Below are 24200 nucleotides of genomic sequence, written 5' to 3' on the forward strand. Positions count from 1 at the left end.
GAATCGCATGGGCGATTTGGAGTTCATCTCCATTTGAACGCTCATTTACGCACCATATAGGTAGTATAAGCTGAAGCCTATGCTTTATTAAGCGGCGGCGTAAAGTAGTGCATCATATAAGGTCCGATGGGGGAAACCAAACGAAGTATCCTGCCGAAGCAAGTACATATATATGTATATGCAGGAATCAGAAAGACCAAATCGGAAATTGCAGAAAGCAGGAAGCCTTGGCAGCTTTCAACGCGACGACATAAGTAAAAGCATAATCGGAAGTGTGAAATCGAAAATTGCTGAAAGCAGAGAGCCTTGGCATCATACGACGCGACGACAAAGGTAAATTACATAGCCTATGCGATATAAGATGCGTCGGCAGTATCAACAGATATACATCTAGATCTGTATCCAATGAAAGTCACGAGGCGAGCAGGTGAACACCAAAGTGTCTTAGAGGGCTCAACCAAGAACTAGGGCGAGATACTATTTTGAAGAACGCATATATTACGCATTCAAACATATATATCCGACGATAGTTATGAGGCGAGCGCGTGAACACCGAAGCGTCCTAGAGGGCTCAACCAAGAACTAAAGCAAGATACTACTTCAGAAGGTATACATATATACAAACAAGAAAATACTTGAGAGAGATGGATTAATGAAGCAAACTTACTTCAAATCGTGGAAAAAACGACTCCCGAACACTCCAACGCTTCGATCGAGCTTCGATCCTTCTGTCAAGAGGTCATAGGTCAGATGAAGTCGACCTAGTTGAGAAAGGGGTAAAGTAGATCAAGCCACTCAACCTAAGTGGTTTGAACCAAACTGGGTTCGGTCCAAGTCAACTAGGTTCAGCAGGTTCGGTCTTAACCCAAGCAGTCTAAGTCTGGGTTCACAAAACCAAACCAGAATCTGGACCAAAAAGGACTTTGACTTCAAACCCAACTAGGTTCAAGTCAAGTCAACTGGGTTTGGACCAGGTCAGGTGAGCTAGGACCAGGTCAGGCAGGCTAGGACTAGATCAGGCAGGCTCAGGCCAAGTCACGCAGGATTAGACCTACTAGGGGAGGTTCTAGAGAGAGAAAGGGCTAGAGAGAAGGGGGTGGCAATTTTAAGAGAAAGAGGGGGCTCGTCTATTTATAGAAAAGGTTGCTTAGCCCCTAAGCAACCCTTTTGACTCTTTTGCCTTTTGGCTTTTTCAGAAATCCAGGTTGATCTTATCCATCTGACGGTTTGATCTTATCCAGAAGAAATATTCCATGAAATATTCTCTGGAAGGTTTTGGAAATATCCTAGGAATATTCCAGAACATTCTGGAATATTTTTTGAGGAATATTTTTGTGGGTTCCACAAATATTTTCACGGGTCCCGTAAAAAGTCGGGTTTTCGGTGATTTTTTTCCGAAAAATTCTGAGTAGGCCATTATCTTCGTATTGACATAACTAAGAAAGTTGGCTCGTATAAATCTCTTGATTTTGTTCAGGTACGAAGTTATGGATTCCAGAGTGTTTGAGCATATATTCGTGAAGCGACGAACATCCTAAGTATAATTGGCTTGCAGGAATCGGTTCATTTCGCATTATGAGAAAAAATGATGTTTTTACTGGTAAATGCCTTATGAATTTTATTTAGAATTTGTCTGAAAAATTGTGGGTCTTACAAGACTGGTCCCTTCTACCTGAAGCCTATAGGTCCCTATCCCGACCACGTCACTATACATGTTATTTCTCATATACACCTTAAGATCTCCAGGCTTTAACTCCTTCATTTCTACAAGTCCTTCCTTTGTTTTAGACACACGTCGCATCGCCCCTGAATCTATCCACCACCTTGGGAGATCACTATCTGCGTTCAATGATTCAGATACAGTGTATACTAATTCTCGTTCTCCATTTACTTGCTTTCCTGGAGTCTCTTTCTTGATTCTATTTGGGCAATTGTTCTTGAAATGCCAAACTTTTCCACAAGAGAAACATGTTTCCCTGATTGCAGTCTTGGAGTTATTGGTTTGCACTGGACGCTTTTTGTTGGATTTATTCTTCTTAAATTTCTTGAAGAATGTGCCTTTAGGCTTGAACTTGTGAGAATTTGCTGAAAAGGATTCTTCAGTATTCATAACTTCATAACTCTCCCTTTTTGTCTTTTGACATGTGCTCTTAGAGTAAGACTTTTCTGGTTTAACCTCATGGCAATCGACACCATCTTCCATGTTGGAGGAAGACTATTTAATATAGCAAAAATTTGCATACACTCGGGAATATCATTTCCTGCTATGGCTAAGTCCTTAGCCATTACCAGGATTCGATTCATATGATCGACTACATTATCTAACTCTTTCATCCTACAAGAGTTGTACTGCTCTAGAAGAAGTTGAATATGGGTTTCTGAAGTCATATCATACTTTTTCTTAACTTCTTCCATCATGTGCTGCAAGAACAGAACAAAAAGGAAATCTCCAGCATAAGCAATAATTCCAGCTATTACTCATGAATGGATTTAGTGTTATGGATAACACTAACCATGACCAACATATTTGGCTTAATGCGCAACACGCATTCAAGCTGTTTACCTTCACAAATTCCACGTCAGAATAGCCCACATACACAGGAGTTTTATTTTCTGTTTAGCACTGGAATAGCCCACAGAAAGTGGGTATCCAACAAGTATTTTCCCATGAAAATTGTAGTTGGAAACTATTCAGACTTCCCTTTTCTTAATTCTGGATAGAAAAGTCGATGCCCTATTTCTTTGTTCACTATAGGTCAGCAAAAGCAAGTCATTCTTCGATTGTATGCATCCTTTAGGAAGTGAAGGGTATCATGTGATATTGATCCTTTATAATCAAATGAGGAAAGCAAAACAGGACATTGTTCTGCATATAACTAAACACCTAAAATACAACAACCAGTAAATTATAAACCCATACAATGTCTGGGAAACTCTTGATCTGCTAACCAGCAACTCATATCTCATAACTCTAGTAAGACCATATCTGCCTAAGATAAAAATTCCAATGCCTGAGACAGACCATTAACAACTTAAGAGCAAACTTTGAGTCATAACCTAAGAAATGCTCAAATTCCAAAGACAGAGGATGCAACAACCAATACACCCCCTTTATATAAGAAAAATAGAAATCGCACATCCCCTTCATAAAGGAAATACAAACAACATACATATAAGATTAAGAGTGAAATCACACAGTCTGTGGTCCAGTTCTTGTATATATATCTTAATCAACATTAACTATGCAAAATCATGAAGAACGTCCAAATGGAAAACACAGATGGGCATAGCGATCACAGTGTTGTCCTAGCTTTTCTGTTGGTAGAGATGATGTATAGTCATTTTCTTCATTCACAGAATATCAATACCGGATAAAACTCAGAAAAATATTTGTGATTCTCTTTTGTATCAAGAGTTAACCATGGGGATTCGATCCTAGAAATGTAAGTCAAAGTTTATTAAACCAACCCAAGAGAAGGATACCCCAAATCGAAAAGAAACTGAAAACCCCATGATTCTTGAGAAAAAGAATAGCCCCAGGAAGGGTTTCCCAAGAACCCATCTCAAATCATCGCACGGAATCGAACCCTTGTTCGATTCCTCCCCCAAAATCCAAGAAGCACCATACCTTTTTGAAGCTTTTCCGGCGATCGGAGGCTGGAGACGCGAAGGCAGGGCCGCGACTAACGTTCCTTGCTGCTACCGTAACAGGAGGTACTCGCTGCAGTCGCTGATGGCTGCTGGTTGCCGCAGCTCGCCGGCGACCTCCTCCTCTCCGCTGCACACCCAACTCGACAGAGAGAGAGATATAGAGAGAGACGAGGGAAGAGATGAGAGCCCGAGTGAAGAGGGCAAGAACCCCCTCTCCACTCCCCCTTTATCGGCCCCAAGCCCTCTCCCTTGCCGAGGGGTGCGGGGTCGGTTACGCCCTGCGTAACCCCCCCCCCCCTTGCCCCCCTTTCTTTTTCTGTTAAGGATTTATCGGGAAACCCTTATCGGGTTGCCCTTTTTTTTCTTTAAAAGGGCTGTTACATGGGTGCGGCTTGTTAAAATATGATGTATATTTATATATATATATCTATATATATCGATTACGACACATATACATATATATGATATATATATATATATATATGTCTACGTGTCTATCTATATATATAAATATATATATATATTTTTGTAAAACCCCATAGGGGTATTTCTGTCATTTCACCTGTACACGCATATCCTTGATATGCTTTTTCTTTTCTTTCTTTTTCCTTTATTCTTTTTCCTTTTTTGTATTTTTTACTTTTTCTTTTTTTACATTTGAGAGGGGTCCACATAGAGTCGTTGGACCCCTCCAACAGTCATAAATATGACCGTTGGAGGGGCTCCAACGACTCTATGGGAGCCCCTCCTTGGGTCCCTTGCTGTGTATAAATAAGGGGCTCAGCCCCATGTATTCCTCAAGCTTCTTTTGAAGCATTCTATGAAGTGAGATATATTTTTTATCTTCTTTTTGTGCTTGACCACTTTTGTGGTTTATTTTGCCCTTTAGTGGCATCTTGTGTATGTGCGTGCTTCCGTGCTTTCGCTTGGAGACGTTGCTCTTTTCATTTGGCACTTCATTACATGGTATCAGAGCCTTGGCTAAGAAGGCTTCATTGGATCCTCCATTGACAAATAATACCTCTCCTCTCTCTTGTCTTATAAAATTTTCTTCTAATGGCCAACAAAGATGCAAAAATCGATCTCTCATTCAAATTGGATGGGACCAATTATCGCATGTGGGCAGCCGCTATGGAGAATAATCTCAAAGGTAAAAGGCTTTGGGGTTATGTATGTGGAACCATTCCGGAACCACAACTTAAGTTAACTAAATTTGAAGGAGGTGAAGAAAAGGCCTTGAATGAAGAAGAAAAAGAAAAGGCTATTCTTGATTACTCTTCTAAAATGGAAGATTGGGAAAGTGAACATGCTAAAATCTTAGCATGGTTCATGAATAACGTCGAATTGAAGATTTGTGCAAATCTTGCTAAATTCAAGAAGGCTAATGAAGCATGGTTTTTCATGAAAGGTATGTACACTCAAAGAGACCTTGCTAGGCATTTTTTTCTTCAAGAAAAGGTAAGAGCTACCAAGCAAGGTGATATGAGCATTAGGGACTACTATAGTGCCCTATCCTCTTTATGGGATGAACTTGTCCTTCTCGAACCGCAATGGGAAGGAAGTGCTATTGCTATGAGACAAGAGCAAATGGAAAAAGAAAGGTTCTTTCAATTTATTCATGGGCTTCGTCCCGAATTTGAACAACTTAGAGGATCTCTACTTCATAGAGCCTCTACTCCTCTAAGCGATATTTTGGCCGATTTATGTCAAGAAGAAACCCGTTTGGCCTTGAAAAGGGATGTTGATGAAGTACATGCCGTGTTTAGACCCGGCAACAATGTAAGATCATATAAACCACCACATTTTTTGAAGAATAATGGTGGAGGAAGGAAAATCATTTGTCATAATTGTAATGAACCAGGCCATATTCGTCCCGATTGCCCTAAATTCAAGAAGAAGGTAGCTTCCGTGGGAGAAACTCCTTCAATCATCAATGAAGATTCAAAGAAGGATGGTGACATAAAGGATTTCATCGCTCATCTAACCGAAACTCTCCAACAATTTATGAAGATGAACGCCTCTACATCATCATCCTCACCTTCCACTTCCGGTGCCGCCATTTCTTCATTCCCAGGTATGTCTTCTTGGATTCTTGATTCGGGTGCCTCTTTCCATATGACTCCAAATGCATCACTTTTGTCAAAACCAAGTCTCAATAAGTTTAAATCATATGTATCCACCGCCGATGGAACTTCTTTAAATGTTGAGGGTATTGGAAACCTTGAGAAAATTTATGACCAAAACAAAGAATTTTTTGTTCCCAAAATCCGAATCATCCAAAAACTTAATCTAAATCTTTTCTCCGTCTCTTAAATCACCGATTTTGGGTGTAATGTCTCTTTTTCACCAACCCATTGCTATGTGCAGGATCTCCGGTCCGGGAAGCGGATTGGGCAAGGCCATAGAAGAGGGGACCTTTACTATATGGATTTTTTGTCTTTGCCATCCAAATCATTTTGTAATCATGTTCAATCCAAAGATATTGAGACTTGGCATAAGAGACTTGGGCACCCTAGTATTTCCAAATTGTACCTTTTTCCATTTTTGGAAAAATTTTGTAATACAAATACATTTACATGCAATGATTGTATTCTTGGGAAAATTCACTCTCTTCCATATTCTCATAGCAATTTTGTGTCAAAAAGGCCTTTTGAACTTGTGCATTCCGATGTATGGGGACCGGCACCCGTTATGTCCAAAGGAGGCTTCTCTTACTATGTTTCCTTTATTGATGATTTTACTAGATACACATGGGTTTATATTATCAAGAATAAATCTGATGTCTTCACTAATTTTAAAGAGTTTCACGCTCTTGTTCAAAATCAATTCCAACACAATATAGCCATTTTTAGATCCGACTCAGGAGGAGAATACATGTCTAAAGACTTCCAAAATTATTTTAAAACAAATGGAATTTTGCACCAAAGATCTTGTCCTAAAACTCCGCAACAAAATGGTCTTGCGGAAAGGAAACATAGGCATTTAATTGAAACCACAAGAACTCTTCTTGTGTCTAAATGTGTTCCTAAAAACTTTTGGGCCGAAGCTCTTCTTACCGCAACATATCTTGTGAATCGTATGCCCTCTTCCTCTTTGAAAAATGTTTCGCCCTTTGAAAAATTATTTAAAATTACTCCCGATTTTAATAGATTAAGAATCTTTGGATGCAAATGTTTTTTACTTAGTTTAGGACAAGATAAGTTGTCACCTAAAGCTATTGAATGTGTGTTCATTGGCTGTGGTGAGAATAAAAAAGGCTATAGATGTTTTGATATTCGAAACAATAAATTATATGTATCGAGAAATGTAAACTTTATTGAAGAACAAAATGGTTTCGATATCCACACATCTAAGGAAGACATCGATTATTCTTTTCTATTTGACTTAGCTCCTAGAATTGAGTCTCCTGAGGCTATTTCTTGTGATACTAGTTGTGATGGAATTTCACATTATAATGATATACAACAACATGACAATACCTCCCAAAATGAAAACCTTAATGATATAAATGTTTATACCCGACGGATAGGAAATGAACATCAACCTGCTATTGACAGATACTCTCAAGACTTCTCTTTAGAAGAATCTACTGACAACAATCTACCTAGGAGATCTTCTCGTACCAGTAGGCCACCACAAAAGTTTGTGTCCTATGAATCTTTTTCTCCGAATTATAGGGCCTGTCTTATGTTAATACATTCGTATCACGAACCTACATCTTTTAAGGAAGCTAAAGATCACCCACATTGGATTGAAGCCATGAAAATCGAACTAGAGGCTCTTAACAAGGCCCAAACCTGGAGCATTATTCCTCAACCTTTAGGGAAGAAGGCAATTGGGTGTAGATGGGTATATAAAGTCAAAACTAAATGTGATGGGTCTCTTGAAAGATACAAAGCTCGTTTGATAGCAAAAGGCTATGCCCAAGAATATGGGATTGATTATGAAGAAACTTTTGCTCCCGTGGCCAGAATGACTAGTGTACGAACCTTAATTGCTTTAGCATCCATCAAACAATGGCCTATATACCAACTTGATGTTAAAAATGCTTTCTTAAATGGAACTTTATGTGAAGAAGTTCTTATGGATCCTCCGCCGGGTCTTGAAATTGGGAAAGGCAATATTCTAAAATTAAACAAAGCTCTTTATGGGTTAAAACAAGCGCCAAAAGCGTGGTATGATCTTTTTAGCAAAGTAGTTCTTGATAATGGTTTCTCCTCATGTTACACTGATACTGCTTTGTTTGTTAAATCCTCTAATGAATACATAACCATTTTGTTATTATATGTTGATGATATGATTATCACAGGTAATGATAAGAAAGGTATTGATCTTATTAAAAATATTCTTAAGAAAAATTTTGATATGTCTGATCTGGGTTTTTTGAGGTATTTCTTAGGAATTGAAGTTGCATACTCCCCCAAGGGGTATGTCCTATCTCAGATGAAGCTTGCCTCTGATATTATTGCTAGGTCTGGGCTAACAGATGACAAAAGGGTGGAGACTCCAGAAGTGATCAATGCCAAGATGAGAGCCAATGATGACACTCCTTTAGCAGATCCCACGCCTTATCGTCAATTGATTGGATCATTAACATATTTATCTATTACCAGGCCTGACATTTCCCATGCAGTTCATAGTGCAAGCCAATTTCAGACTGCTCCTACCACCACTCACATGGCAGCAGTAATGAGGATTATCAGATATCTAAAAGATTCCATAACTAAGGGAGTATTCTTATCCTCTTCTTCACCTCTTACTTTACTTGCGTATACTGACTCTGATTGGGGGGGTAACCCCGATGATCGTATTTCTACCACAGGTTATTGTGTGTTTCTTGGGGAGTCACTTATCTCCTGGAGGTATAAAAAGCAGCGTAAAGTTTCTCTCTCATCTACTGAAGCTGAATATCGTGCGATGGCCACTGCCACAACTGAGATTATATGGTTAAGAAGCTTACTTAAAGATATGGGTGTCTCATTCTCAACTCCCTCAAAGCTATGCTGTGACAACAAGAGCTCCATTTATATCGCTAGCAATCACACTTTTCACGAACGAACGAAGCATATTGAGATGGACTGTCATTATGTTCGAGATGAGTTCCTACGTGGCACCATTCAACTCCCATATGTTCCTACCGAATATCAGTTGGCGGACTTCTTCACCAAAGCCTTGCCTTCGCCTCGCTTCTATTTCCTCCTTAGCAAACTCTCGGTGATTTCACCGTGTGTTTGAGGGGGGGTGTTAAAATATGATGTATATATATATATATATATATATATATATATATATATATATATATATATATATATATATATATATATATCGATTACGACACATATACATATATATGATATATATATGTCTACGTGTCTATCTATATATATAAATATATATATATATATTTTTGTAAAACCCCACAGGGGTATTTCTGTCATTTCACCTGTACACGCATATCCTTGATATGCTTTTTCTTTTCTTTCTTTTTCCTTTATTCTTTTTCCTTTTTTGTATTTTTTACTTTTTCTTTTTTTACATTTGAGAGGGGTCCACATAGAGTCGTTGGACCCCTCCAACGGTCATAAATATGACCGTTGGAGGGGCTCCAACGACTCTATGGGAGCCCCTCCTTGGGTCCCTTGCTGTGTATAAATAAGGGGCTCAGCCCCATGTATTCCTCAAGCTTCTTTTGAAGCATTCTATGAAGTGAGATATATTTTTTATCTTCTTTTTGTGCTTGACCACTTTTGTGGTTTATTTTGCCCTTTAGTGGCATCTTGTGTATGTGCGTGCTTCCGTGCTTTCGCTTGGAGACGTTGCTCTTTTCATTTGGCACTTCATTACACGGCTTGGGTCCGGACCCGAGACCCGTAACCCGACCCTAACGAGATGGATCCACAAGTTGGATCCAACTGTGGATCCTCGGATTAACTTTTTTTAAAAAATTAAAAATTTTATTTATTTAAGATTATACATGTATATATATATATATATATATATATATTAAAATATATATAGGTACATGGATCCGGTATGTGGATCCCGGACCCATCTACACACCTCTTTTAAATAATTATTCCCCGAATTATTTAATTAATTAAAAATTATTGTACTTATACGTACATATCAAATTTACGAGGTAAATTTATTCGGAAAACCCCTTTATGGGTCTTGGATCTGCAATTTGGATCTAGGCCCAATTTGCATATTTTAAAATATTTTGTAACAAAAATTTTCGGGTTTTACAGTTGAAATGGCTTTCAATCTCAAGAGACACTTCTCTTGGAACGTGACTCTTGGAATAGCCACTCCAAGAGTCACTTATGGCCATATGACCTTACAATTGAGATAATCATCATTTTTATTCCACTGATTTATGCATCATAGATTTCCTTTGGTTCGATTCTCACAACTTCTTGAAACAACTATTGGACCTCCCAAATGGTGATTTTGCATTCAAATTCTTTAATAGATCTAGGCATCCGAACCAATTTGCTGTTAATATTCGTTATAATTCCATTACTTAGGACTTTTGTTATGATTTGTAAATAGTTTTGTGTCATGATTTACAAGCTACACCGTGTCACGATTTACTTGGTGTTGTTCTCACAATTTACAAGCAACACCGAGTTACGATTTACTTGGTGTAGTTGTTGGGGTTGTCATGATTTGTAGGCATTGCATGCCATGATTTACTTGGTGAGGGTGCTGGGATTGTTGCGATTTGTAGGCGGCACAATGTGACGATTTACACCTATTCAAAGGAAAGACACACTCACAAAAGGAATTAACGTGGTTCGGCTACTCAGCCTACATCCACAGAGAAGAGGTCACTCCCTCGCAATTTATTCAAAGCACTCAATCAATTTGGATTACAATATACAGGGATATATATAGGCAGCTCCAGCCACACCAAACAAGGAAATGAGTGGCTTGAGATAGACTTTCTCTATATAGGGATAATCACTATAGTAACAACAATAACAGATGCTAATAAAAAAGGGAAGATATCCGTTTTAACATTCTCCCCCTCAAGTTGGTGCGCAGATGTCAATCAAGCCCAACTTGTGACTTAGTTTGTGATGCATTTCATGATTTAGAGATTTTGTAAAAATATCTGCCAATTGTTCCTTGCTCCCAATGTATGATGTGAATATTTCTTTGGCTTGAATTTTTTTCTGCACAAAGTGAACCTCGATGTGTTTAGTTCTCTCATGAAACACTGGGTTTGTTCCAATGTACATAGCAGTCATGTTGTCACACTTGAGTTCTATCGGTTGGGTTAAGCTTATACCTATATCTCTGATGAGAGCTTTAATCCAGATAAGTTCCCATGTGCATGTTGACATGGCGTGGTATTCTGCTTCTGCGCTGGATCTAGCAACAACGGATTGCTTCTTGCTCTTCCATGTAACCAGATTTCCTCCCACAAATGAGCTGAAACCCGTGGTGGATCTGTTAAAATGTACCCATCAATTGCTGTAATTAGACATATTTTATATATATAAAAGATGATACATATACATATATGGTATATATGTATATGTATCCTCCTATTTATATATATAAAATATATATTTTCCTTTTGTTTAGCCGTAGGGGTATTTTAGTCTTTTCCTCTGTTTTACGCACATTCACTTTATGAATGTGATTGTAATTTATTTTATTTTTATTTTTATTTTTCTTTTATTTTTTATTTCTTTTTTCTCAAGTACCAAAAGGTACCTTGGGGGGCCCACTCAAATAGACGTTGAGCCCCTTCCAACGGTCACATTTATGACCGTTGGAGGGGCTCCAACGTCTATGAGTGGAGCCCCTCCAAGGCTCCTTTTTGTTGTTATAAATAGGGGCTCTCCCCTTTGTATTTCTTACTTCTTGAGGGAGCTTATGCTCCATTGTAATGGGGTTTTTACCCCTTCTCCATTATTCTTTAATGATATGCAACTTATGACTTTATGTCATATTTTTCCCTTTTTATGGGTTTTATGTGTTAGCACATTATGTGCTTATGTTGTTTCCCTTTAATGGGTATATTTGCACTTCACGTGCATAGATATGGGTTCATTATTGAACCCAATGTATTTCAAGTCACTTTCTAACATGGTATCAAAGCGAGGTCACGATGGGGTTGTCCTTTGGTGCAACGGAAAGCATGTCACTCAAGAAATGGTGAAGTATTCATTGCTCTTCCTAAAGTATTATGCTTTTCAAGTTATTCGGTATGTATCCCTTTTCTTAAAAGTATTATGCATTTGACAATATGTTTCTTGCATATAGTTTGTTCGTTTAATGGTCATGATAGTTGAATTATTTCTTTTCACATTTCGTGTGCTCATATATTTTGAAAATATCTCCTTTTAAATTTGGTGAAATCGTTTGTTGTCCAAATATAAAATTCGTGTTTATTTTTCGAACTACTCATCGCATATAATAGTAATTTATGTTTAAAAAAAAAAAAAAAATTTTACCTTCAATTATGTGAGATTTATAGTTCTTAAATAAATATTTCATGATTGACCTATAAGTTAACTTTTAAAAATTATATATATGATTTCTTGCTAAAATAATGATCTTTGCTTAAAATTTCTTAACTCTCATATGAACCCTAATTTGATTCGAGTTCCCCTCTTGATTATGGATTTTAGTGCATTTTTGAAAAATTTGATATAATCATTATATGAGAATCTCTCACATCTAAAATCTTTGTTGAATCCTAAAGTAGTTCTTGTTAATGATGACTTATAAGAACTCCTAAAAAGTTTTTCAATGTTTCTTTTTTGAAAAATTATCTATGATAAACCATTAGGAAAGATTGTTTTAAAAGGAATTTCCCACATAGAGTGCATAGTTCATCTATTACATCCTTTTTGGTATAAATGATTTCATTTTTCATCCTTATAAACTTGTTGGTTTGTATTTTTCATAAGGTTTCGAAACCTCTTAATAATATCTTTAAAGATACCTACATTGGCCATAATATGGTTTTCTTTGTCCTCAATTGCACTTATCAAGCATGTAATTACATAATTAAAATTTGAGAATTTCAAGCATTGCTCTTTTTATAAAGTACATACTTGCTCACTTTTGTGTATTTTTGTATTTTGTGCACATTTGCTTCTCAAATATTTTGCGCTTGTATGCATTCCCTCTTTTTTATGATATACATGCCTTAGTGCATGTTTGTTTACACCTTGGTGTGTATTTGTTCAAGTATTGTATGAGTGCCTCCGTGCACATCTTTTATAAAGCCTTGTGTGCTTACATGTGTATTGTCTCTTCGTAGACATTTTTTGCATTATGGAGCCTTTATGCACATTTCTTTTGTGAAAAATATAATGAATTTAGATATTGAGTTCTTTTTAAATCATTGTAAGTGCTTATATCACTTTGTATGTGTCCGCATATCTCATCACAATCAAAGAATATTTTAAAATTGTTGTATGGGATTTAATCCCAAATCTATAAATTTTCAAGTGTTTTTTGAATATTCTTTCCTTGAGTATTGTGTTAAAGCCTTCTTTGTGAACCATTACGGTTCTTATGATTTCTTTGATTAAAAGCTTGATTGTCTTGATGAATTCTTTATGTTGTTGCTTAATAAGTCTTTTTTGGTACAAGACTTCTTTTGAAGATTAAGCATAATTCGTGTTTATGCAAAATTGTTTTGATGGATTATATTGGACCTTTGATTCAATTTGTTAATCGGTCTTCTTGGTAAAAACTTTTATTTGGAAAATGATTCCTTATGTGGTTACTGCCCTTTTGTGGCACTTATATTTGTCCATCACATGTTATTTAATGCATCATTTATTTGGCCTTATTATTGTTATATTAGAGATGGTTGTTGAGGTGAGTTATGGGCACCTTGGGACTCTAAAATGATTTGTTATTTGATCTCTAATTATGAGTGTGTCACTCATTTTTTCTCTTGTGGCCATTGATATTATGGATGCCTCTATGTAAATGTGATGGACATATGGTGTTTGAAACCTTAAATGTTTTAAGGTATATTTAAAATCAAGGTGTTTTGGGATTATAGCCCAACCTTTTATTTGTTTAAGAATCTTATGAGTGCACTTGCACATTTTTGATTCCGTATGTTGTGCTTGTTGTGCACATGTGTTCTTGTGTTTTTTCACAAGTGCTCTTGGTGTGTGTATGTTTACACATTTGTTCTCAAGAATATTATTTTATCGATTGTAGTATCTTGTTGAAGATACTTTTTACATGCATTTATTCCAAAATGTTATGAGTATTCTTTTTTAAAAGGAATATTGTTTCATTCGAGGTTTTATTTATATGTTGTCATTACAAGCTTTATTGCCTCAAAAGTCCTTTCCTTTTATGCCCATTATCTAAGTGTCATCATATGTAGACAAGAATTTTATTACACCTTCGTGTGTTTTTAGCCCTTTGTTGGCTTTTGCTCTCTTGGTCTAGTAGCTGAACACACTTGTCTTGAGTGATCTTATATGTAGACAAGACACGTTGATTCACACCATCGTGTGTGATCTTAGTCCATGTTGGCGTTTGTGTTCTTGTTCTAGTCGCTTAGATGTATGCCCATGGTTGACTTATTTCACTCATTTCAAGTGCCATCTTATGTAGACAAGAGATGTATTATGTTTTAGCCCATGGTTGGCTTATTACTCTTGTTCTAGTAGCTGAACATACTTGGTTTTAAGTGTATTTTTACGTAGACAAGAGATACTTTTTAGTCCATGTTGGCATGTATTCTCTTGCTCTTGTCGTAGATACACTTATTTCAAGTATTATTATATGTAGACAAGAGGTTCGTTTACACACCTTTGTGTGTGTCTTTTGCCTTTAATGGCTTTATATTCTTGATCTAGTAGCTTATACACTTGATTTATGGGTTTTGGAGGACTAATGAGGAAGTTGTTTGTAATGAATAAACTATTATTGAAATTTGCAAAATTTCATTCATGACTTGTGTTTTTCAAGTAAATCATCTTTTTGATATGCATATCAAGTTGATTTCTTAGCATTTAATCTATATATTAAGTGCTTATGGTTTTTGCCACCCTTATATGTAAAATGTTTTTTTTTTTTCTCTTTTCAATTAAGTGTGACTTTCATAAATGTTTTTAAAAACCTTGTGAACTCTTGGGCTTATTTTGCCTAAAGTATGCTTGGAGACTTCGTTTCTCTTATTTGGAACTTCACTACATGTTTGAAGCATGTTTTAGTTCTTTGAGTATCAATTCATATAATGATTCGTATATGCATATGCTCTTTATGGCCTTTTTTGGGCTCTCATTCAATAAAGCATATGTATGTTATGCCTCTTCGTAGGCTTCTTGTGGTATCCCTTAGTGGATCATTTTGTTATTCCCCATTATGGGGTTATATTTGTCCAATGGTGGACCTTATGAATGCATTATGCATTCTTGCAATTTTTGCATTTGCTTCCGCTCATTTTGTTTTAACATAATGTATGATTTAGAAACTTTGGTTTTCTAAATTTTTCGTTTCATACTAAAGTAACTATCATATTATGCATAAATTTTGCACCTTGTTAGGAATGTTCCTTTTTTTGAGTAAAGTGCAAAGATATTGTTTACTTGTTCTTTGTTGTTTTCTTTTCTCAGGATCTTGGAGATAGGACAAAGGGAAGTACCCTGGATGGTTCGGGAAATGGGTTCATCATTTGAAGACAATTGGAGGAAGGCTATTTCAAGTTTCATTGCATCCTTGCCGAAGCCTCTTGGAGTCGCCGAAGCCTCGTGGAGTTTTGCCCTTTTTTCAATCTTTTCGTTTCCCTGTAAAGCTTGAGGGGGGGTGTTAAAATGTACCCATCAATTGCTGTAATTAGACATATTTTATATATATAAAAGATGATACATATACATATATGGTATATATGTATATGTATCCTCCTATTTATATATATAAAATATATATTTTCCTTTTGTTTAGCCGTAGGGGTATTTTAGTCTTTTCCTCTGTTTTACGCACATTCACTTTATGAATGTGATTGTAATTTATTTTATTTTTATTTTTATTTTTCTTTTATTTTTTATTTCTTTTTTCTCAAGTACCAAAAGGTACCTTGGGGGGCCCACTCAAATAGACGTTGGGCCCCTTCCAACGGTCACATTTGTGACCGTTGGAGGGGCTCCAACGTCTATGAGTGGAGCCCCTCCAAGGCTCCTTTTTGTTGTTATAAATAGGGGCTCTCCCCTTTGTATTTCTTACTTCTTGAGGGAGCTTATGCTCCATTGTAATGGGGTTTTTACCCCTTCTCCATTATTCTTTAATGATATGCAACTTATGACTTTATGTCATATTTTTCCCTTTTTATGGGTTTTATGTGTTAGCACATTATGTGCTTATGTTGTTTCCCTTTAATGGGTATATTTGCACTTCACGTGCATAGATATGGGTTCATTATTGAACCCAATGTATTTCAAGTCACTTTCTAACAGGATCTTCTATCATTAGTGTCTCCGGCCCAGTCGGCATCAGTGAATCCGATAATGTCTAGATTTTCATTCTTTTTCATAAGAATACCTTTACCAGGGGTCTCCTTAAGGTATCTTAGGATTCTGTGGGCTGCTTCATGCATGAATTGACTAATCTCACTCACCGCATAAGAAATAACTGGACAGGTAATAGTGAGATATATCAATTTTCCCACAAGACGCTGGAAACTTTCAGTATTGTCAATCGGATCTCCGTCATTTTTTTTAAATTTGCAGTTGGCTTCAAGAGGCATTCCAACATCCTTTGCTCCAATTACTCCAGTATCTTTAAGAAGGTCTAGAGTATACTTGCGCTGGCACAAGAATATTCCTTTTTTTGAGAATGCCACTTCGATGCCAAAAAAATACCTTAGTTTTCCAAGATCCTTGATCTCAAATCAGGCATGTAAGATTTCTTTGGTTTTTTGCATCATAGTTCTATTATCCCCTGTCAAGATTATATCAACGTATACCAGAAGTATCACAGTGCCTTGAGTAGACTGGTGAACAAACATAGTATAATCCGAAGTACTGCGTTTAAAGCTGATGTTGGTGAGAACCTCACTAAGTTTTGCAAACCATGCCCAAGGAGACTTCTTGAGGCATGTACACCTCTTCTTATACTTCGCCATGAAGAAAGGCATTCTTCACATCTAATTGATAGATGCCCCACTGTTTATTGGCAACAACTGATAGGAGAATACAAATAGAGCTCACCTTGGCCACTAGAGCAAATGTTTCAGTGAAATCAATTCCCTCTTTTTTAGTATACCCTTTTGCAACTAGCCTTGCTTTGTATCTTTCTAAAGAGCTGTCACTGTTGTACTTTATTTTGTATATCCATCGACATCCTACCATTTTCTTTCCATGTGGTAGCTTAACCAGAGTCCAAGTGTTGTTTTTTAGTAATGCCTTTAACTCATCATCTATTACAGACTTCCAATGAGCATCCTTGAGAGCCTCATTGAAGTGTGTTGGTTCATGATGGTTATAGATCTTGGTTAGATAGGTACGATAGGACTTTGTCAATTTGGAAAAATCAAACTGTTGTTCTATGGAATGATACTTAGGGGATTCATTAGCACATTATGAGTAGTAGTCTCTTAGGCAAACTGGTGGTCGAGTGGATCGAGATGATTTCCTAATGAGAACACTTTCTTGACCAAGGTTGGGCATAACCATAGGCTGATTTGGATCGGTACCAGACACAGAACCAACAACAGATGGGTTTGTCTCAGTGTCAGTAACAAAAGGACTTGCTTCAAGGGTAGGAGTGTTATCTTGAAAAACAAATTCCGGATCTTCAAAAATAGGTAAAATGAGACTTGGATCTCGAGTAGTCTCGACCTGAATCTCCCCCTAGAAGTAGGGTTCATTTTCAAAAAATCTCATATCTCGTGATACAAAGTTTTTTTCTAATAGGATCAAAGCATTTGAAACCCTTTTTTGAGGACGAATATCCAATGAAAACACACTTGACGTCTCTTTTTCAAGTTTATTTCGAAAGTTGGTTTGAATGTGCACAAGAACCTTACATTAAAAAACTTTCAAATGCTGAATTGACACTTTATGGCCCCTTAACTTTTCCATTGGAATACTGTTTTCCAAACTCGAACTTGGAATACGATTTATGATGTAACAAGCAGTGACAACAACATCAACTCAATAAGGTTGAGGGATGTTCATATGAAACATGAGAGATCGAGCAATATTGAGAAGGTGTCTGTTCTTTCTTTCAGCGACCCTATTTTGTTGGGGAGTCTCGACACACGTGTTTTGGGGAATTATACTATGTTGCTTCAAAAAAATCATTAAGGACTTCATTCAGGTATTCACCTCTATTATCAGACCTCAGGATTTTGATCTTGTGTTCAAATTGCTTGAGCACAAGATTATAAAAGGATTTAAAAACCGAGACCACTTCCTTTTTTGGTTTCAAAAAATAGACCCATGTAGTTTGAAATTTAGCTTCAATAAAAGTAACATAATACTTGAACCCAAAAATCGAGTCTATTGGGGCTGGACGCCACACATTAGAATGCACTAATTCAAACAAATTGTTACTTTTGGTGAACGATTTTTGAAAAGGAAGTTTAGAGGACTTAGCAAATTCGCAAGCATCACAAGCCAAGTTGTCATTCCTTACTTCAGGCAACATCCTGATAATTTTGGCCGAGGTATGGCCAAGACGAGAATGCCAAAGACTATAGTCATTGTTAGATTGAGCAAAACTGAGCAAGGTATGCAATGGTTGGCTGAAGACATATAATCCATCACATTCTATGCCTCTACCAGTCGTCTTTTTCGTTTTCCTGTCCTGAAATTTTATACCCTTAGAAGAAAAAACAACCAAACAATCATAAGTTTTGGTGATCTTACTTACTGACATAAGATTAGCAGTGAGCTTAGGAACAATGAGAACTTCTGATCTTGACTTATGAGATTCATGTTTTTCATGCGGGTGACCATCATGATGGATCGATCGGCAGTGTAAACCGGTTTTGAAAAACTGGCTATACCGGTGTCATGTTTTGTTATGTGATTTGAGGCTCTTTAGTCCACAATCCATTCGTTATTAGAAATATGGGACAGAAAAATATGAGATTTGCCTTGTTGTTCAGCGATATCATCTTTGATGGGAGCAGTGGATGCTAAATTGGTTTTTGCCATTTGCTGGAAAAACAGTGCAAGTTCATCTTTGGTAACAAAGTTAGCAACTTCTGGTTTAGACTTGACATCACGGTTTGGACGTCCCACCAGATCCCAACACCGTTCCTTGGAATGACCCACTTTGAGTTTTGATCTGGCTTTGAATCGATCTTTATTGAGGTTGGTGAACGGGCTGGACTTGTTGTCAGACTCAGTGTAAGACTCCTTTTTCTTATATCCTACCTGAAAATCCATTTTTTCAGGTTGTACCTCTTTGATTTTTGGACTCGGATTCATCACTTTCCGTCGAGTTTCTTCCCATTGTATCATGGCACATACAATGTTGTATGATGGCATCAACGTCATCATCAGGATCTGACTTCGCAGAGGTCATAATCTGGGTCGAGGCCAGCAAGAAACTTAAACACTTTATCTTCTTCAAACCTCCTTTTACTCTCTAGTATGTCATCGGTTGGGTGACGATATTGCAACAATTCGTCCCACATCCCTCTAAGGGTACTTATGTACTCGCTGAACGACTTATCATCACGAGTTAATTTGGTGATTTCAAGTTGGAGTTCATAAACTCTGGAGAGAATAAATTGTTCGCCATAAATCTATTGGATTGCATCCCAAATCTCCTTTGCAATGTCAATAAACAAAAAGCTTTTTGCAATGGTTGGTTCCATAGAATTCAAAATCCAGCTCATAACAATATCATTCTCAGATTCCCATTTTTCATATGTGGGATCTGAGATGTCTGGCTTCAGATTTTTTCCAGTGTTATATCCTAGCTTGGATCTACCATTAAGAACCAACTTAATGGATTTTGCCCAGCCCAACTCAGGTAGTCAGTCTCTAAGAATAACGAGTTTGTAATTTTAAGCAAATGAATTTGAACATGGCAATCAACCTTATGATTGGCAGAGATTTCAACAGTGGAATTGATAGAATGGTCGGCCATGTTCGCTCCATCTTTCTGCATAGGATTGATGCCCCGAAGATTGCTTCAACAACATGGCTTTGATACCATGTTACAATTTGTAAATAGTGTCGTGTCATGATTTACAAGCAACATCGTGTCATGATTTACAAGCAACACTGAGTTACGATTTACTTGGTGTGGTTGTCGGGGTTGTCACGATTTGTAGGCAGTGCATGTTACGATTTACTTGGTGAGGCTGTTGGGATTGTTGCGATTTGTAGGTGGAACAATATGATGATTTACACTTATTCAAAGGAAAGGCACACTCACAAAAGGAATTAACATGGTTTGGCTACTCAGCCTACATCCACGAAGAAGAGGACACTCCCTCATAATTTATTCGGAGCACTCAATCAATTTGGATTACAATATAAAAAGATATATCAGAGTTACCGGAAGCGCCTAAGTAAAAGGGAAAGCGTGAAACGTTGTGCTTCCGAAGCGTGCAGGGAAGCGCGCTTCCCTTTAATGGGAGACATGCTTCCCTTTGATGGGAAGCACACTTCCCATCACGCTTCCCCCATTTTTTTTTCAATTTTTTAGTATTTTTTATTTTTTATTTTTATTTTTTTCGCTTCCCCCTCGCTTCCTAGGTCGCTTTCGGTTCGCTTCCGAGACGATTTCCGAATCGCTCCTAAGTGGTCCCACACTTTCCGCTTCCTAAAATTTTGAAAGTGCCTCGCCTCTCGTTCCCGCTTCCCGTATCGCTTCCCGCTCCCGCTTCCTCAACTGGCAACCATGGGATATATATAGGCAGCTCCAGCCACACCAAACAAGGAAACAAGTGGTTGGAGATAGACTTTCTCTCTATAGAGGGATAATCGCCATAGTAACAGCAATAAGAGGTGCTAATAAAAAAGGAAAGCTTCATGCCAAATGCGGACCTGCTTCTTAGGTAACAGATAGATATCCGTATTAACAACTTTTGGTTTGCCTTAACATGTCAACATGTTGAGACTGTTTGTGCACATGGCACTTATATTTGATCGGCCCTTGATGAGACCCTACAAGGTCAAGTTTTAAGAGAAAAAAGTTTTCTATTTTTTTTTTGTGTTTTTCTCTTCCTCTCACTGTGAAGCTGTTCAAGATAACTTTGTCGTGGTGACTAGCCTACTCAATGCTAAGGGTGGATAGTATTACACGAGAGGTGAGGCTTGGTTATATCCCATAATTGAAGTTGTGAACAACCCTACTCCACTCAGGATCAAACCTGATGGGGCAACTGTCGCTTTTAAGAAAACACTTTGTTGCACGCCTCCAAATATTAGCCCCACTATCAAGATAGAAGGTCCCAAATCTCCAACAACCAAATGGTTTTTCCAGCATTTTTCTTTTCAATTCTGACCTTGTAGATGTGCTTGGAATGGTCGATTTGCTAGAAATCCACATCTCATACTTTTTGATGAAAAATGATTTTCAAGGCTAAAGAAATTATGAAGATTTCTTTTTTCGAAAGCAGAAGTTATGAAGATTTCTAGTTGTCGAAGTCTAAATCTGTTGATCCAAGAATAAATCTATATGAAATCAACCAGGTAGATAGATCACATCAATATATTTTGAATTTAGAAAAAGAAATGAAAACCCTAGAAAGCCATTTTCCGTGTTTTATTTTGTAAGCTTTTATCACTATATGTATATATATAGCTATCCCAAAGAAACAGTGTATGGAAAAATAATTGAAATACTAATACGACAGTTTTTCATGCTTATCCACCAGATCCAATTAATCGTCTGCAACTTGATTGGGCTACACGTCTCAAAATCATTACGGGCATAGCGAGGGGCCTTATGTATCTGCATGAAGACTCACGACTCAAAATTATCCACAGAGACTTGAAAGCGAGCAACGTCTTGTTGGACAAAGAAATGAACCCAAAGATTTCAGACTTTGGGATGGCAAAGATCTGCAATATAGATGAGACACAAGGCAATACAAAAAGAATCGCCGGGACATAGTAAGTTCATACTAAGCTGCTTAATATATATTCCATGCCCTTGATAGACTTACATTCAACTAATCTCACCAACAATCTGATCTTTCACTGTCTTGTGCACCCATGAAAAGGTATCTTAATATACTTTAAGGCTATGCTTAATAGATAGATTATGGTTTCTGGGTTTTTGTTATACTAACTGCTTCAAAATCCAAATGAATACAATCATTAATTTCAACAAAAAAATATCACATAATTAGTTGGCAACAAAGTATATGTAGCTTGATTGTGTCATGAGTTGCAACCTTGAATCTGTTTGGCAAGATCTACCGCTATAAACTATGCTTTGGTCAAGTTAAATTATGAAATAATAGGATATAATGCAAATCATGTCTTGTATTTATATCAGTAACTCAGGTTACATAAGATTAATTACCATAATTGCCCACTTCTGAGAATTGTTAAGCTTAAGCATACACAAACTAAAAATGGGTATGGAAAAGATTCATTTCTGTGCTTTTGTTGACGGATGTAATGTCTTCCTAGATAAATTGGGATCATGGCCTTATGGTTTATTCTAGCATTAAATGAATTCACTTGATCTTCTGCAACCAAGGGCACTTGTTTGGCCTCAAATGAGAACTGTTCTCTCATAATGGTGAGAGCGATTCTGAATTTGCCCCATTTTCTCACATACAAGCAAACTTGAGATGGCATCCTTCATGCGACTCAAAATCACAGTAGGGGCCATTTTGCTGACTTTCTCATGTGATTTGAAATCTACCTTGTCTGATTTCAAATCACATGAGATGGAATCACGTGATTTTGAATTATGTGAGATGCAAGCAAACGTGAATGAAAAAGAGGAGACTTACTACAAATTGCTCTCAATTTAAATGACATAAAATTTGCTTATTGTGGATTTATTATCCAAATGGGAAAGCTTGTGACATCCTTTATTTTTGGCAGTGGCTAGATGTCCCCAGAATATGCAATAAAAGACAATCACTTTGTTAAATCAGATGTGTTTAGCTTTGGAGTATTACTGCTAGAGATTGTTTCTGGCCGAAAGAACACTTCATTTCAGTCAGAGATCAGTTGAGACATGCTTAGTTATGTACGTATCCTTTCAGTTGTTACTGCTGCAATACTAAAGATTCAACCAGATCGAATGTTTATTCCAAATTGGTGCAGGCATGGAAGCTATCTAAAGAGAACAGGCCAACAGAATTGGTAGATGAGGCGTTGGGCGAATCGTATCAAAGAAATGAAGCACTGAGATGAATCCATATTGGACTACTGTGTTCAAGATGATGCAGCAGATAGACCAACAATGTCCTCGGTTGTTCTCATGCTTGGTAGCACCTCTGTGACTCTTCATGCCCCTTTACCACCGGCATTTTATGTGGGAAGTAGGTCAATGGAGGGGCCAATCAGTGTGTCTGATGCTAGATCAACATCAGAGACCCACTCTTTGGGTGTATTAGAGTCGTCACCATCTTCAAATGACTTGATAATTACTGAGTTGCGAGCTCGATAAACTTCTTAATACCACTAACAGGTCATGGAAGTTCAAAAGAATTCCTCACTGTATGTTGTAGAGGATACTAGACGGATGTTTTTGTGGAAGCATTATTGACTTCCTTGTGCCACTGTAATCTCCCTGTGGCTCAGTTGGGTGAGGTCTTAAAAGGGTTGCAATCATGCTTTTAATGCAAGGAACTATGCTGCCTCATTTTGCATGATTTGTTTTATTGTGGATAGGTGACTAGAGTTTGAAATTTCTAAAGTTATAGATGTTAAAAGTAAACGAATTCGTTCTGTAGTTGATCCGTTATATATGGTATCAATTTGGATTGGCATTTCTTCAGTTGGAAAATGTGGTTCGAGGAATTTGTACTTCAAGGAGTTCAACGAAGACATCCAGTTTCATATATGCGTACTTTTTTTTACCTCATTTTCTCCTTTTCAAATGTCCTGATCTCATTTTCATGAAGATAATGCCACATGCTTAGATCAACTTTCATGACAAGGTTTTCATGCCACGAAAGCAACGTGTAATGGAGTCAACAAGTTCCCAGAAAATTATATTTAGAGCTGTCATCAAGCATAAGGAAAATTTAAATGACGTATTTCAATCCAGGATGCACATGTACCTGCTTCAATAACCTTGATCTCGAGATATCCTATTAAGAATTGTTGATGAAATGAAAGTGGACATGAATCAAGCTTCTTTCTAAACATAATCTTGCGACTGATCAAATGCCTCATTGCGCCAAGCAACAAATTTTTATGAGGTTTCTTCAAACGTATATCCAAAATGTTTCATTTCATGAGTTAGAGTCCAGCATAAGATGAATACTGCTTGAATCAGTGTGTGACCTATCTGCCATGACAAATTCACGAACAGAAAAGTTTATTTCAATCCAAATACAACCTGGAATTTTTCAAACTCCACAATCTGTTATTTTTGCTCTAAGCTTAGAAGCATTATTT

The 24200-nt window shown here is 37.1% G+C and overlaps 1 pseudogene across 1 annotated transcript in view; it reads left to right on the forward strand.

Annotated features, from left to right (window-relative positions):
* LOC149826630 (cysteine-rich receptor-like protein kinase 10) overlaps positions 1-23334 on the forward strand; it is a 57443-nt pseudogene extending 34109 nt beyond the window's left edge. The window contains exons 3-5 of the transcript XR_016435095.1: positions 21488-21725; positions 22674-22821; positions 22899-23334. The product of XR_016435095.1 is annotated as a cysteine-rich receptor-like protein kinase 10 (transcript). The remainder of the gene's footprint in view (positions 1-21487; positions 21726-22673; positions 22822-22898) is intronic.
* Positions 23335-24200: the final 866 nt, after the last annotated feature.

The sequence above is a fragment of the Nuphar pumila genome, chromosome 10, assembly GCF_984573655.1.
Source record: "Nuphar pumila chromosome 10, dmNupPumi1.hap1.1, whole genome shotgun sequence".
NCBI classification, from domain to species: domain Eukaryota; kingdom Viridiplantae; phylum Streptophyta; class Magnoliopsida; order Nymphaeales; family Nymphaeaceae; genus Nuphar; species Nuphar pumila.